We start from the raw sequence: 17,793 nt of genomic DNA, 5'->3' as shown, positions 1-17,793 counted from the left end.
CAAGAAAGGAGAAGTAAATGTTTTTCTGGAACTCTCTTGCTTTTTTTTCATGACACAACAGATGTTGGCAATTTGATCTCTGGCTCCTCTGCCTTTTCTAAACCCAGCTTAAACATCTGGAAGTTCGCAGTTATGTACTGTTGAAGCCTGGCTTGGAGAATTTTGAGCATTATTTTGCTAACATGTTAGATGAGTGCAATTGTGGTAGTTTGAGCATTCTTTGGTATTGCCTTCCTTTGATATTGGAATGAAAACTGACATTTTCCAGTCCTGTGACCAATGCTGAGGTTTCCAGTTTTGCTGGCATATTGAGTGCAACACTTTCATAGCATCATCTTTTAGAATTTGAAATAGCTCAGCTGGAATTCCATCACCTCCAAGAATCACTGAGTCAAAAGAGCCTTAAATCACAACAGAATTCTAATTTTTTTTTTTTTGGGGGGGACCAGGCCAATGAGGCATTCTTTACCATAAATTGTTCATCAGAAGGTCTCTCATTGAACTAAAAAGGGTGAGGATCAACAAACCACCTTACTCAACATGGTCTGAAAACAGACAGAGTAAGTCTGATTTTGGCATACACGAAATTAAGTTTCACAAAAAGGCCATTAGTTGCTTATTTTTCTGCTAATATATTTTAACTTGCCTCCAATGTTTTGTTCTTAATCACTATTAGAAAATATTTGTCTATGTTATTAGCCATTTCACCCAATCAATTTTTAGTTTTAAAAATCCTACCCATTGCATCTATGTTTATCATGCTTATTCTAATCTTTGTATCTATTTTAAATTTAAAATATATTTTATCATTTTTCAATTAGAAAATATACTCATTAATTTTTATTCTTTTTTCTGAAGTAAGCATTTTAAAATAATTTTACCTTTAACTACTATTTTTATATTCATTTCTAAGCATTTTAAAATTATGCATGTAATAGTTCATGCTTCAACCTAACTGGCCTTGGTTTGCCCAGATATTTGATTAAATGTTTATTCTGGGTGTATCTGTAAATGTTTCCTGATGAGATTAGTATTTAAATTTATAGATTAAATAAAGCCACATTCTCCAATAGAGATGTGTCTCATCCAGTTTATTGAAGGCCTGCGTAGAACCAAAGGCCTGACAACAGAGAATTTGCTCTCTACCTCATGGTCTTCAAACTGAGATATCTGTCTTGTCCTGCCATCTAACTCAGACTGGAACTTACACCATCATCTCTCCTAGCTTTCTGGCCTTCAAACTGCATATCATGGAATTCTGTGTACTTTGAGCATAATTGTCTAAACCAGTTTTCTTATAGTAAACTCTATCCATCTACCTATATATCCATCATCTTTCTGTATCTTATCTTTGACTAAGTTTTAGTATAAAAGTATTCTAAAAGGAAGAGAATTTTAGGAAAAAAAATAATTCATAATCAGTTCTAAGGTTTCTGTAATTAGCTCTCCAAACTAACTAGGTGTAAAGAAGTTAATGATTCTATGTCCAATAGTTAAAAAAAGAAAAAGCACTGATAGACCATGGCAACTGATATATGCAAAACAATTCCATTGCACACCCCTAAATCAATCACTTATAAGAAACAAGAATCTGGGTGTATTTTGACTGTTTTTGGAAAACATAAGTTGAATGAGGTTGCCTGTTTTTTGCTAATATCCTTAGATGAAGTGATGATTGAAAATAATGAGGTCAGCAATTTAAATTCCCAACTCAAGTGACACATAAGGTACCTGAAACTTTCTATGTGTTCCCTGGAGGGGATGTTTAACTCCTGTAGCTACAGGGCTGAAACAACTGGCAGTGAAATGAAAAAACCTCATCCTGTACTGACTGGATTATAAAGTAAGCTGAACACCAAACTTTGTACAGTGTCTAATGTTAGAAGTACAGATTTGAGAAAGAATGAGATTCTCTGTTAGGATGAGGCCATATCAGAAAAGACTGAGGAAAATGAGACAGTGAGACCATAAGTTCTGATGAGTCTTCTTTGCTAGATGCCTCCCTAACTCCAGTAAAGGATACCTGAGGAAACTATAACAACTTCCTTTAGGGCAGATACTTTACAATACACTGTTGATGTCCTCAGGACCCACCAGAGCACCATTCCTTGCTTCTAGACTTACAACTAGGCTGAAGCCTTACCAGACATCTTAAAGTATGACCCATGAGAGGTGTGCTCCAGTTAAAGACAACTACTTGATTTTCCTAATTCACTACAATGAAATTACCCAGCCTACAAAAACTAACTGCCATATTTCAATACTCTCTCACCTTCTGTGACAGACCATGCTCTGTCTGTCGAGTGTGCTTCTTTCTAAATAAATCCAACTCTTAACCTATCATTTCATCTTGAAATTCTTTAGCAACAAAGCAAGAAATTTAAATTCACTGGCAATATTCTTACAAGTGAAATAGTTAGAAGCCTACTGCATTATTACTTGGTCTATAAAAATAGAAAATTTCTCTTGTCCTGGTCCAAACTCAAAACTAGCAGATTTTCAAATTACTCATTAAATGTGTTGGAAGAACACAGCAAAAGTTCAAAAAGTCAAGAAGACCCTCTAGTTATTGAGCCTTTTGTTGTTGTTGTTCAGTTGCTAAGTCATGCCTGACTATTTGCAATTCCATGGATTGTAGAATGCCAGACCTCTCTGTCCCCCATCATCTCCTGGAATTTATGTCAATTGAGTTGGTAATGCTATCTAACAATCACATACTGTGCTGCTACCTTCTCCTTTTGTTTTCAATCTTTCCCAGCATCAGAGTATTTTCCTTTTTTTTTTCCTTTATATATATATATATAAAATTTATTTATTTTAATTGGAGGCTAATTAGTTTACAATATTGTATTGGTTTTGCCATACACTGACATGAATCCGCTGAGTCTTTTATCTTTTTTTTTTTTTTTTTTTTTGCCATGAAGATTTGTACCTATATTTTCTTTTTATTTTTTTATTTTTTTATTCTTCCAATTTTATTTTATTTTTAAACTTTACATAATTGTATTAGTTTTGCCAAATATCAAAATGAATCTGCCACAGGTATACATGTGTTCCCCATCCCGAACCCTCCTCCCTCCTCCCTCCCCCCCATACCATCCCTCTGGGCCGTCCCAGTGCACCAGCCCCAAGCATCCAGCATCATGCATTGAACCTGGACTGGCAACTCGTTTCCTACATGATATTTTACACGTTTCATTGCCATTCTCCCAAATCTTCCCACCCTCTCCCTCTCCCACAGAGTCCATAAGACTGTTCTATACATCAGTGTCTCTTTTGCTGTCTCGCATAATCGGGTTATTGTTACCATCTTTCTAAATTCCATATATGTGCTTTAGTATACTGTATTTATGTTTTTCCTTCTGGCTTACTTCACTCTGTATAATAGGCTCCAGTTTCATCCACCTCATTAGAACTGATTCAAATGAGTCTTTTATCTTTACTTGCAAATCTTCCCTTTGCTCATGAGGGAGATACTGTATCTTCCAAGGGTGTTTGCTGTACAACCTTGAAAAGACAGTTCAGAACAATGGACAGTAAATGCTTTGCTCAGAATTTGTGCAGGCACATGATGAAGCCATAGAGGATTACTTCCCAGCAGAGTGCCCCTTGAGAACGATTTATTGCACTAGCCTCAATCAGATGACCAATTAATGATTTCTGACACTGACCCTGGAGAAAGGAGTTGCAGCATTTATGCCACGTATTGTGTATTACATAATTAGTTACCAAAAAGATATAAAACTATAAGAACTATAAAAGAATTCAGTAGAAATATACAAAATAAGTATATATGAAAGTATAATATAGACATCTTCTAATCCTAAATTTTATCCTGCTTGAGATTTGAATGGCTTCTTGAATCTGTAGCTTGACATTTTGGAAAGTTTCAGAAAATTGTCAACCATTATTTCTTCAGATATTGCTTTTGCCTCATTCATTCTTTCCTCTCTTCCTGAATTTTAAGTACACATATGTTGCATCTTCTTTCTGTCTTCTCTGTCTTTTAATCACTCTTAATTTTTTCACTCTTTCGTGACTCTGGCATTTTTAAAAATTAATTAATTTAGTATTTTCCAATGAATTGGCTCTTTGCAGTTTCCCAGCATCAGGATGTTTTCCCATGAGGTGGCTCTTCGCAGCAGGTAGCCAAAGAAATGGAGATTCAGCTTCAGCAACAGTCTTTCCAATGAATATTCAGGGTTGATTTCCTTTCAGATTGATTTATTTGATCTCTTAGCAGTCCAAGACTCTCAAGAGACTTCTCCAGCCCTACAGTTTGAAAGCATCAGTTTTTGGTGCTCAGTCTTTATTGTTCCACCTTATATCAATACATGACTACTGTCAAAATAATAGCTTTGACTCTATGGATCTTTGCCATCAAAATGATGTCTGTTTCTTAATATGCTGTCTAGGTTTATCATAGCTTTCCTTCCAAGGAGAAGACATCTTTTAATTTCATGGCCTCAGACACGGTCCACAGTGATTTTGGAGCCCAAGAAAATAAAATCTGTCACTGTATCCATTTTTTCTCCATGTATTTGCCATGAAGTGATGAGACTGGATGACATGATCTCCAGCTTTTTAATGTTGAGTTTCAAACCAGCTTTTTCACTCTCTTTTTTAACCCTCATCAAGAGGCTCTTTAGTTTCTCTTCAATTTCTCCCATTAGAATGGTATTATCTGCATATCTGAGGTTGTTTCTATTTCTCCTGGTAAGCTTGATTCCAGGTTGAGATTCATCCAGCCTGGCATTTTGCATGATGTACACTGTATAGAAGCTAAATAAGCAAGGTGAGAATATACAGCCTTGTTGTACTTCTTTCCTAATTTTAAATCAGTCAGTTGTTCCATGTCTGGTTCTAACTGTTGCTTCTTGACACACATACAGGTTTATCAGGAGACAGGTACAGTGGTCTGGTGTTTCCACCTCTTTAAAAAGTTTTCCACAATCTAATTGTGATCCACATAGACAAAGAATTTAGCATAAGTCAATGAAGCATAAATAAATGTTTTATGGGATTCCTTTTCTTTGCCCATGATACAATGAATGTTGGAAATTTGATCTCTGATTGTTCAATCTCTTCAAAATCCAACTGTATATCTGGAAGTTCGTGGTTCATGCACTGTTGAAGACTAGATTGAAGGATTTTGAGCTTTTTAAACATGTCAAATGAACTCAATCCTATGGTAGTTTGAACATTTTTTGACATTGTTCTTCTTTGGGATTGGAATGACAATTGAACTTTCCAGTCCTGTGGCCACTGCTGAGATTTCCAAATTTGCTGACATATTGAGTGCAGCACTTTATCAGCATCATCTTTTAGAATTTCAAATAATTCAGTCGAAATTCTGTCACCTCTGCTAGCTTTGTTTATAGTAATGCTTCCTAAGGCCCACTTGACAATATATTCCAGGATGTCTGGCTCTAGGTGAATGACCACATCATCCTGGTGATCTGGGTTATTAAGATCTTTCTTGCATACTTTTTCTGTGTATTCTTGCCACCTTTTCTTAATCTCTTCTGATTCTGTTAGATCCTTACTATTTCTGTCCTTTATTGTGACCATCCTGTAATGAAAAGTTCCTTTGATACCTCCAATTTTCTTCTTTTTGGTTATCAGTTTAGTTCAGCTGCTCTGTCATATCCAACTCTTTGTGACCCCATGAATTGCAGCACTCCAGGCCTCCCTGTCCATCACCAACTCCCAGAGTTCACTCAAACTCACGTCCATTGAGTCGGTGATGCCATCCAGCCATCTTGTCCTCTGTTGTCCCCTTCTCATCCTGCCCCCAGTCCCTCCCAGCATCAGAGTATTTTCCAATGAGTCAACTCGTCACATGAAGTGGCCAAAGTACTGGAGTTTTAGCTTTAGCATCATTCCCTCCAAAGAACACCCTTTAGATCTCCTTTAGATCTCCTTTAGAATGATCTCCTTTAGAATGGACTGGTTGGATCTCCTTGCAGTCCAAGGGACTCTCAAGAGTCTTCTCCAACACCACAGTTCAAAAGCATCAATTCTTTGGCACTCAGCTTTCTTCACAGTCCAACTCTCACATCCATACATGACTACTGGAAAAACCACAGCCTTGATTAGATGGACCTTTGTTGGCAAAGTAATGTCTCTGCTTTTGAATATGCTATCTAGGTTGGTCATAACTTTCCTTCCAAGGAGTAAGCGTCTTTTAATTTCATGGCTGCAATCACCATCTGCAGTGATTTTGGAGGCCCCCCCCCGCAAAAAAAAATAAAGTCTGACACTGTTTCCACTATTTCCCCATCTATTTCCCATGAAATGATGGTAGGATGAGCCAAAAGCAAGAATCTTAGAAGGGGTATTTCAACATGCTTGCATCACTCTACCACTAGAAATTTCTCTGACATGTTTGGCCTTTGGATTGTCAACAGATTTATTTACCACTTTCCAGCACAAAATTCCTTACAAATAAGTACAGAAAAGTTGTTACTTCTTCCTCAGTAGGTCCAGCCAGTATAATGCTATCCATGTGTTGGATCAGTAATATCTCATGGAAAGAAAAGATAATCATGAGCCCTGAGAACTAAACTATGACAAAGCTAGGGAGTTTATATAAGCTAGAAGTAGTACATGGAATAACGAATTGATTGAAAATTGGAAGAGGAGTCCAACAAGTCAGGATATTGTCAGCCTGCTTGTTTAATGTCTTACCAGAGTACATCATGTGAAATGCCTGGCTGGATAAATTACAAGCTTCAGACATGCAGATAATAACACTATAATTAAGCAGAATGTGAAGATAAATTAAGATCCTGTTGATAAGGTTAGAAGAATAGAGTGACAAAGCTGGCTTGAAACTTAATGTTAAAAAACTAAAATCATGGCCTCTAGTCCTATCATTTCATGGCAATGATAGATTTTATTTTCTTGGACTCTAAAATCACTGCAGATGATAACTGTAGATTTGAAATTAAAAGACACTTGCTCCTTGAAAGGAAATCTATGACAAACCTAGAGAGTATATTAAAAAGCAGAGACAACACTTGGCCAACAAAGATACATATAGTCAAAGCTATGGTTTTTCCAGAAATCATGTATAGATGTGAGGGTTGAACCATAAAGAAGGCTGGGGACCAAGGAATTGATGCTTTTAAATTGTGGTGCTGGGAAAGACTCTTTAGAGTCCCTTGGACTACAAGGAGATCAAACGAGTCAATCCTAAAGGAAATCAACCCTGAATATTCATTGGAAGGACTGTTGCTGAAGCTGAAGCTCCAATACTTCAGGCACTGGATGTGAAGAGCTGACTTATTGGAAATGATCATAATGCTGGGACAGATTGAAGCAGGAAATTAGAAGGTGGTGGTAAAGGATAAGATGGTTAGATAGCATCACCAACTCAATGGACATGAATTTGAGCGAACTCTGGGAGATAGTGGAGGACAGAGGAGCTTGGCATGCTATGGTCCATAAGGATGCAAAGAATTGGATATGTCTTAGTGACTGAAAAACAGCAACAAGAGATAGTACATTGAAAGTGTAACTTTGCTGGCCTTTCCCCCTGAAAATGAACTACTTCTGGTGGTATTTACTGAGAAGTATTTAAAAAATAAAGTTTCCCACATCCACATGCAAGGTACCAAGAGTTGGACATGACTTATTGACTGAACAACAGCAACCAATTGTTTTTCAATTCTATTGATTACCTGATCTCCATAAACTCCTCTTCTGACCACATCCACTGTTAATTCTCCTAAATTAATATGTTTAGAGACAGCATCTAGTGGTCTCTGAAAGATCTGCTTATTTTCTTTTCTCCAATGTACTGTTGCCCTCTTTAAAAGAACAGCAACAACAACAAACACTATAGGTCCCTTTGATTAAGGCTGAAAGAAAGATTAATAGTATAGATTTTATGGAATGAACCAAGGTTTTCTCTCAATGGAGCTAAATTTTCTTTTCATTCTAGGCTCATAAGCTAGCAACTCTGGAAATCGATTGAGGGGCCCTGACTCTCTGTTTTTATAATTCAGATGAGACCTAGAATCTTTGTCTTTTTGAAGATCAAGAAAAGATTTTATAAAAAGACTATGTAGCTGCATAAGCACCTCTACTGCTTACCCATACGATCCACCAGATCCAATGACTCCTAAAGTGGCAACAGAAGACAGGATCACAATCTGGAGCCTTTGACAGGATCTTACTATTGAATTACAGCCCATACCCTTAGGATTTGGGAAAAAAGCACTTCTATCATCTGCAGATAACTAACTACTCTCCTTCTGAGAAACAGCTCCTGGGCTACTACTGGGCCTCAACAGAGACTGAAAACTTAACTGTGGGTCATTAAGTTACCATGTGACCTGGGCTGTTCATCATGAACTGGGCAGTTATCTGACCCACCAAGCCGTAAGTTTGGGCATGAAGATCAGTGCACCATCTTCTAATAGAAGTGGTCAATCAGTGATTGGTGTTCAGCCAATGAACAAGTACTCTACATGAAGTGACACAAATATTCTTGTTCTTTTTTCTACTCTGCCTTCTCTCCCCCAACCTGTACATATGACCCCATGGTAAGTTCCATTTTACAAGTTAACATAGAAAGACAAAACTCAGGCCTGGTTTACAGAGAGTTCTGAATAAAATTGGAACTCTCTTTAGGTGGAACCCACCTAAAGATGAAGAGTTGCAGCAATATTAACCCTTCCTGGGACATCCCTGAAGGACAGTGATGAATGAAAATTCTCCAGATGTACAGGAATTCTTATAAAACTCTTTTGGTTTCAAAATTTATTTCATTGTGGTTAAAGTACCTGAAGTGATAAGTATGATGGAAGAGTAGAAGGGTGTCACTTAAATTGAAAAAAGTAGGGAAAAAAACTAGATCAATCAGGTATGACCGAAATCAAATCCCTTACGATTATACAGTGTAAGTGACAAATAGATTCCAGGGATTAAATCTGATAGAGAGAATTCTTGAAGAACTATGGACAGAGATTTGTGACATTATACAAGAGGTAGGGATCAAGACCATCCCCAAGAAAAACAAATGCAAAAAGGCAAAATGATTGTCTGAAGAGGCCTTACAGATAGCTGAGAAAAGAAGAGAAGCTAAAGGCAAAGGAGAAAAGGAAAGATATACCCCTTTTTGAATGCAGAGTTCCAAAGAATAGCAAGGAGAGATAAGAAAGCCTTCCTCAGCAATCAATGCAAAGAAATAAAGGAAAACAATAGAATGGGGAAGACTAGAGATTTCTTCAAGAAAATTAGAGATACCAAGGGAACATTTTATGCAAAGATGGGCACAATAAAGGACAGAAATGGTATGGACCTAACAGAAGCAGAAGATATTAAGAAGAGATGGCAAGAGTATATAGAAGAACTATACAAAAAAGATCTTCATGATCCAGATAAACATAATGGTTGATTATTCACCTGGAGCCAGACATCCTGGAATGCAAAGTCAAGTGGGCCTTAGGAAGCATCACTGTGAACAAAGTTAGTGGAGGGGATGGAATTCCAGTTGAGCTGTTTCAAATTCTAAAAGATGATGCTGTAAAAGTGCTGCACTCAATATACCAGCAAAATTGGAAAACTCAGCAGTGGCCACAGGACTGGAAAAGGTCAGTTTTCATTTCAATCCCAAGAAAAGGCAACGCCAAAGAATGCTCAAACTACCACACAATTTCACTCATGCATCTCACATGCTAGCAAAGTAGTGCTCAAAATTCTCCAAGCCAGGCTTCAACAATACATAACTGTGAACTTCCAGATGTTCAAGCTGGATTTAGAAAAGGCAGAGGAGTCAGAGATCAAATTCCAAACATCTGTTGTGTCATGAAAAAAAAGCAAGAGAGTTCCAGAAAAACATCTATTTCTACTTTCTTGACTACACCAAAGCCTTTGACTGTGTGGATCACAAAAACTGTGGAAAATTCTTCAAGAGATGGGAATACCAGACCACCTGACCTGCCTCCTGAGAAACCTGTATGCAGGTCAAGGAGCAACAGTAAGAATGGGACATGGAACAGTAGACTGGTTCCAAATTGCGAAAGGAGTATGTCAAGCTGTATATTGTCACTCTTTATTTAACTTCTATGCAGCATACATCATGCGAAATACCAGGCTGAATAAAGCACAATCTGGAATCAAGATTGCGGGAAGAAATATCAGTAACCTCAGATACGTAGATGACACCATCCTTATGGCAGAAAGTAAAGAACTAAAGAGAATCTTGATGAAAGTGAAAGAGGAGAGTGAAAAAGTTGGCTTAAAACTCAACATTCAAAAAGCTTAGATCATGGCATTCTGTCCCATCACTTCATTAAAGACTTATTTTAAAAATGTGTTACCTGTGGTGGATTCATTTTGATATTTGGTAAAACTAATACAATTATGTAAAGTTTAAAAATAAAATAAAATTTTAAAAAATGTGTTTTGGTTTTGATTGCTAGGGATAATGGAAAATTTTGTGTATTTAAGAATTATTATTACTGAACTTTGTTTTAAAATATAAATTTTTCCTGATATAAAAGATGTGTTTAATGATAATGTTCTAGCATTCTATTCCACATATAGAACTTGGTTTTCAGGTTTAGCTGCTGAGAAATCTGTTATTGGCCTAAATGTTCTTGTGTATGTGATCCTATATATCCCTCTGGCTTCTTTTAAATATCTGAGTCGATTATTTCTTAGTATTTCTTTACATATGAACATCTTTGTGTTTATTCTGTACACTTTAAATCATGTTTCATGTACCTGTGGATTTATGTCTTTAATCTCTTCAGGAAAATTTTCAGTCATTCTATTCTCAGATATTTTATTTCCACCTCTTTATTCTCTATACTAGATATTTGAGGAAATGTATATGCTGCACCTTCCCATTGTATCCCTCATTCTCCTAAGTTCTCTATATGTTTCTCTTATATTTTCTTTATTATTTTTGTAGTATAAGTGATTTATAATATTATATTAGTTTCAGATTTACAACATAGTGATTCAACATTTCCATATATTATTCTCCATTTGAAGTTTTAACAAAATAATGGCTATTTTATGCAAATCAAAACCACAATGAGGTACCCTCTCACGCCAGTCAGAATGGCTGCTATGAAAAGGTCTACAAACAATAAATGCTGGAGAGGGTCCAGAGAAAAGGAAACCCTCTTATACTGTTAGTGGGAATGCAAACTAGTACAGCCACTATGGAGAACAGTGTGGCGATTCCTTAAAAAACTGGAAATAGAACTGTGATACGACCCAGCAATCCCACTGCTGGGCATACACACTGACGAAACCAGAATTGAAAGAGACACATGTACCCCAATGTTCATTGCAGCACTGTTTATAATAGCCAGGACTTGGAAGCAACCTAGATGTCCATCAGCAGAAGAATGGATAAGAAAGCTGTGGTACATATACACAATGAAATATTACTCAGCCATTAAAAAGAATGCGTTTGAATCCATTCTAATGAGGTATGTGAAACTGGAGCTTATTATACAGAGTGAAGTAAGTCAGAAAGAAAAACACCGATATGGAATACTAACACACACACACACACACACGCATACACACACACACACACACACACACACACACATATATATATATATATATATAATAATTTAGAAAGATGGCAATGATGACCCTATCTATATGCAAGACAGCAAAAGAGACACAGATGTAAAGAACAGTCTTTTGGACTCTGTGGGAGAAGATGAGCCTGGGATGATTTGACTGAATAGCATTGAAACATGTATCTTATCATATGTGAAACAGATTGCTAGTCCAGGTTTGATGCATGAGACAGGGGGCTCAGGGCTGGTGCATTGAGAAAACCCTGAGGGACGGGATGAGAAGGGAGGTGAAGGGGGGGTTCAGGATGGGAAACACATGTACATCCATGGCTGATTCATGCCAATGTATGGCAAAAACCACTACAGTATTGTAAAGTAATTAGCCTCCAATTAAAATAAGTTAATTTATATTAAAGAATGGCTATTTTTTTCCTCTTGTGAACACTATTTCCTTGTTGCTTATCTATTTGTACATAGCAGTTTTTACCTCTTAATTCTGTACCTTAATCTTCCCCCTTCCCACTAGATTCTAAAATACAAAGCCAATAGATAAAAATAATAAAACAGAAACAGACACAATGATATATAAAACAAATTGGCTGCATATGTTTTTATTTCATTTTCTGTCTAGCAACTATCTTGAGCTACTTTGGCTCTCTTCATAGGTTTCTGACTTAATTTGAGGCTCTCTAGCTCTGCACATTGCTGCTGGTAGAAACTTGGGCAGCACTGACACTGGGGATTGCCCACAGCATAACCTGCCTATAACAAGTCCTCTTCTCTACAAGCTTGAACTCAAGTCTCAGCTTCTTTCCTAACTTTGGTTTGTTGGGAGGCCTTTCCAAACATCTGGACTACCATACTTCTTTTGCTAATTCTTTTATGATTAATATTCCTTTCTTGGTTAATTTGATTTTTAACCCTATTTATGGAGGTGACAAAGGTTCATAAGTCAAAGCTATGGTTTTTCCAGTAGTCATGTACTAATGTGAGAGTTGGACCATAAAGAAAGCTGAGCACTGAAGAATTGAGGTTTTTGAACTGTGGTGTTAGATAAGACTCTTGAGAGTCCCTTGCACTGCAAGGAGATCCAACCAGTCCATCCTAAAGGAGATCAGTCCTGAATATTCATTGGAAGGACTGATGCTGAACCTCCAATATTTTGGCCACTGGATGCGAAGAACAGACTCTTGGAAAAGACCCTGGTGCTAAGAAAGATTGAAGGCAGGAAGAGAAGGGATGAACAGAGATGAAAAAGAAGGCAGAACAGAGGATGAGATAGTTGGATGGTGTCATAGACTCAAAGGACATGAGTTTGAGCAAGCTCGGGGAGTTGGTGATGGACAGGGAAGCCCGGCGAGGTGCAGTCCATAGGGTCATGAGGAGTTGGACATGGCTGAGCAACTGAACTGAACTGAACTCAAGAGAGACAACATAATATTCAGCTACTTTTTGTTCAATTTTATAAATTTGGACAAATGTTGATAATCTTTTAAACATCAGAATTATCAAAATTTAGAGCTTCTCCATTACACTCAATGTATTAGTTTTCCTTTATATTCTATTCACTCCTCCCTACTCACTAGCCCAAGGCAACCAGTGATCTGTTTGTTTCTACTATAGTTTTGAAATGCTTTTCCTTTGAAAAACTGCATGCCATTCACCTGAAAGACCTAATTTCACCTGAGATCTTATTCTGTCTTGCTTTCTAAAAGGATTATTTTTATTGTCTCTTTTGTTTTCAGTACTTCTATAGAAAATTACCTCTAGATATATCAATTCAACTTAATTTTAGCTTAGAGCCTGTAAATGAATGCGATCCAAAATTTATTTCCTGCCTTGAGTAGAATACAAACGTGACTAAAAAAAAAAAAAAAAAAATAGAGTGCTCTTCTCTTCAGAGGTGATCACTGCACCTCTTTAACTCTGCAGGGGTGTGTGTGTGTGTATGTGTGTGTGTGTGTGATTTTTAAGATTTTTCTTTTTCTTTTAGGATTTCTCCTACCTATCCTTAATTTTTGCAATCTTTATGTGTAGATGCAAAGAGAGAGAAACCTAAAATCTGCATAGAATCAAATCAGAGAATCTTTTAAAAATGTTAAAATGTCTCTTTCTCAATGAACACTACTTTCAAAAAGATTAGAACATGAGGCTTGACACCTTTGTCTCGCTGCAGTGTGTTTTCCTGACTTGTTTATTTACCTTGTTTATTATGTTCATGTTAGCTTCTATGCAGGAGGAATTAGAAGTCTATCTTGATTCCCTCATACTACCCCAAAACTTTAATTCAGTAGTTTTAAAACCACATATATTGAAGTACAGAAAATTGTTATTTCTAAGAAGTAATGTGTTTGTAAATAATGGCAATAGATAGTCTTTTAAGTAATATTTGGATTAAAGCATTTTAGTTTTGCAATTTATCAAAAGAGATTATTAAAACATTCCCACCTTAATAACCCAAAGTGAAAAACATGGTGAAACATGTTAACCACCTTGTCTTCACATTTCTCTTTAATCCATCTATAGACCTGTCTCCATGTTACACAGTAGTTTTTTTAAAAAATTGTAATCTCAGAATATGGCATATGGGATCCAGTATAAGTTTAATAAGGATTTTTATTGAATAAAATAAATATTGTAATTTAAAAGAAAATTGCAGCTCTAAAAGTCAACATATTTTGAAATTATAGCCATATGCAGAGTATATAATAATAAGAATATAATTTATTATAAGAAAAATATAATTTCTGATAAATAAAGACTAGATGTAAACTGTACATAATAGAAATAACAAATTTTTACAATTTGCATGTAAACTTTGTAAAGTAAATTACCAGATTAATTGATATTAGAAGGGGTGATTATACCAGGAAATATCACACTGGATCCAAGAATCAAGTAGCATCTGACACCAATCTAGGACAATGGCAGACAAATCACTGGGAAGGACATTCTATATCTGTCTAAATTTCCTGAGTGTACCATTGAGGATGATTGGATATTCAATAATAAAGCCCCACACTTATACAGTATCTGTAGCTATTCTAAAAATATTTAATGTATTTAATTCATATAGTTGGAACTATTGCTAGTGAATGTATGTCTTGCATTTATAAAGCCTGAACATTGATAGGGCATTAATGGAAGATAATCAAGCAGAAACTACTGGTTATTAATCAAAATGAGCTTTCTCTCCTTTATAGGTTTAGAATCAGTCATTTTGTCAGTGGAGACAATGAGGGCTACCTCTACCCTTGACCCTTGGAAACCTGCATGGGGCTGTTGTGAGCTCTTTCCTTTTCTGGTTGACTGAGATGGGTCCGAACCTCAGGGAAACCTTCAAAGATATTTGTGGAAAGCATTGGAGCCTTTATCAACCTGGGTTCCTGGATTCTAATGTAAAAACTTCCTAGTGCCTATGCATAAGAAATGGGCCAAAAGCAAACATGCTGGTTTTGATTCACTCTGGATTTGGAGCTTGTCTGTTACCCCATCCTAACTTAACTAGTGCTGTTTCTGACCCAAGTGATATCAGTCAAGACTTAGAGTTACTCTTTTGCTATGAAAAAAACTTGAATCAAACCTCTTCCTGTCTGTACACATCATACAGGAAAACACATTTCGAGTCTCCTTTTCTAAACTATAAATGGACAATACTTAAATATTCATATGTTCAAATTTTCCATACAGATATCATTTCAATACAGGAAAAATATAATAATACCCCAACAGAGAAAGAATAGTAGCAATGAACAAAGATTTTCTGTCCTTTTTGCCTCACATTTTTAGAATAAATGAGGGGACTCTATGCCATTACTGCTTGCTCAAGTGATCTGACATATGTATGTAAAATATGCTGCATGAAATTTTGTGAAAAGCAAACATACTGATTGTATTCATGTTATTTTAAACACTTATTTATAAGAAATGTATTTTCTCCAGTAGTAGAACTTATCACAGAATTTAAATGAATTGATGATTTGGTTAAGTTCTCAGGCAAGGTACTACTGTTGCTCCAGCTAAGAGATAAAAGACTGTTTCTTTGTAACACTTTCTAAATCCTTATATAATAAAAATGTATCCCCAAACTCCAAAGTTAGAGAATGGAGACCATAATTATAGGCATTGTCACTAAACAGTTCTGATACCTCAGTGTAACTGAGTCCCCTGTGGGATGACAACAAGATCTTCAGTAGGAAATTGTATCATTATTATGGTCTGATGGATATGGTCATTAGAGGCAGCAGAGGACTCATCTTCTGTGGAGGAGTGCTGTCCAAGGTGCTCATAGCAGTTTTCATCTCTTTCTAAAGAGGAACATGCAAAACAGCATGTGTACACCTTGACAACTTGCCCACAGGGGCTTCATTAAAAGCATTTACTGTGAAAAATCTTGATAACAGCCTTATGTTGGAAAAGGTAGCTGAAAGCTGTCAAATTCTAGTCTTTTGCTGTATGTAATGAGCTACTCCCATTGCTATATTGTCCTGACTAAATCTGGGTTTTAAATGGTTCTTTAGGAGTAAACTCTTAACATTTGTCAAATTTTATGTAATTTGGGTGTTCTGTTCCAAATGTTTATTATGTTCTACACCTAAGCTCTCTAAGTTGTTCATCTTTAACTCATTCCTAATGAGAAGGAAAGGACAAAACAAAAGAAAACAAAAATGCTCTTCTAAAAATACACTTTTCAACTCTGGTTCTCATTTGAGTTAGTAATTTGTTCCATGTGTCCTAGTTTCTAATACTACAAGGTTTCAGTTTCAATTGTTCAGTTTTCTTTGGAATTACCAGCTTCTTTACACTTTTATTGTTCTTATACATTCACAACTACACAACTAATGCCCTATCTTCCCAGAAATCACGTTTGGTTTTGTGTGTATGTGTGTGTTTTTCCCTTTAAAATGAGAACAAAAACATCTTATCTTAATTCTTAGAATATTTTAGTTGACATGTACTTAAACTGGAATGAGTAGTTTGAAACTATTTATATGGCTTGAGTCCTTTATATACATCTTACAGTACAAAACAGTTTTTAAAATATGCTTTCTTATGCTCTTTATCAAACTGAAATAGTGGATTTTTAATGCTAAGGTACAAACAGGTGGGGATTATGTTATTTTACTATAAATATCCTTTATATTCCCTCCTTTTGTTCTTGATCATTTTCTTAGAAGTGACCTAATTTCCTGTCACTGGATTTCCTTGCCTACTTAGAGTTCAATCTTCCCTTGCAGTGCCTTGACCCTAAGATTATTTGACCCTACAAGAACTGACAATGCATTGATCCTGACACCTATTTTCTGGTCCTCATCCCCATCCTATTCTCACTTTTCTTCACTTCCAGATTAGAATCCATGTTTTATCATAATTATCCTCTCTTGAAACATCCTCAGTAGCCTCCATAATCTATTTCACCCATAAAACTGTCCAGAGTCCCCAAGGTGGGAATCTTCACCAACTCTGTGCTTGAAGAAAAATATTCAACCTTATTGGCTCTCTCATTTTAAAATATGATCACTAACATTGGTAGGCTCTTGACATGGCTCTGCCAGCCTCTTAAAATTGCCCCATTCTGTAACTGGACAGAACCTTCCAAGGAGTATTTTATACCATCTTTTCTTTCCGCAAACTCTACTCTACCACCATTTATATCCATTCCTATCTTTTTTCAAATTCTGAGACAAAATGGAAATAAGCACAGAAACAAAATTCTAGTTTTACTCAGCATCTCATTTCTAAGTCACACACCACTGTCCTCATATATCCTGTCTGTACTTCTATTAATAAGGATCCATGGTTGGGAAACACGAGGGAAGGGGACAGGGCACAACCTTTAAAAGAATGACATGGCCTGAGGAGACAACATAACTGATTAGAACGAACTAAGTCCAAGATGGCAGAAGATTCAACTTCCAATGGACCTTGAACCTCATCATACACTCATCGTAATGTATTAGCATGCTAAACAGCACAGCTTCCAGTGCTACGCCAGTTCTGAGGCCAACCTTAAAAGGTCATAAAGCGGTGTTGGCCCAATTCTTGGAAATCTCTGCCCCTTTTGCAAAATAATTGGAACAATCCTCCCACTCTTTAGCTTGTGAAATTACCCAGCCCACTAAAACTAAACATGCCATATTTCAGAGCTAGCTCTTTCTTACTTTCTGAGATGGACCACACGCTGTGGGTGGAGTCTGTTTCTCTCTAAATAAACCGGCTTTTTACTTGTTACTTT

The sequence above is a fragment of the Bos mutus genome, chromosome 17 (genome assembly GCF_027580195.1).
Source record: "Bos mutus isolate GX-2022 chromosome 17, NWIPB_WYAK_1.1, whole genome shotgun sequence".
NCBI classification, from domain to species: domain Eukaryota; kingdom Metazoa; phylum Chordata; class Mammalia; order Artiodactyla; family Bovidae; genus Bos; species Bos mutus.
Note: the sequence above shows the minus strand (reverse complement) of the source record.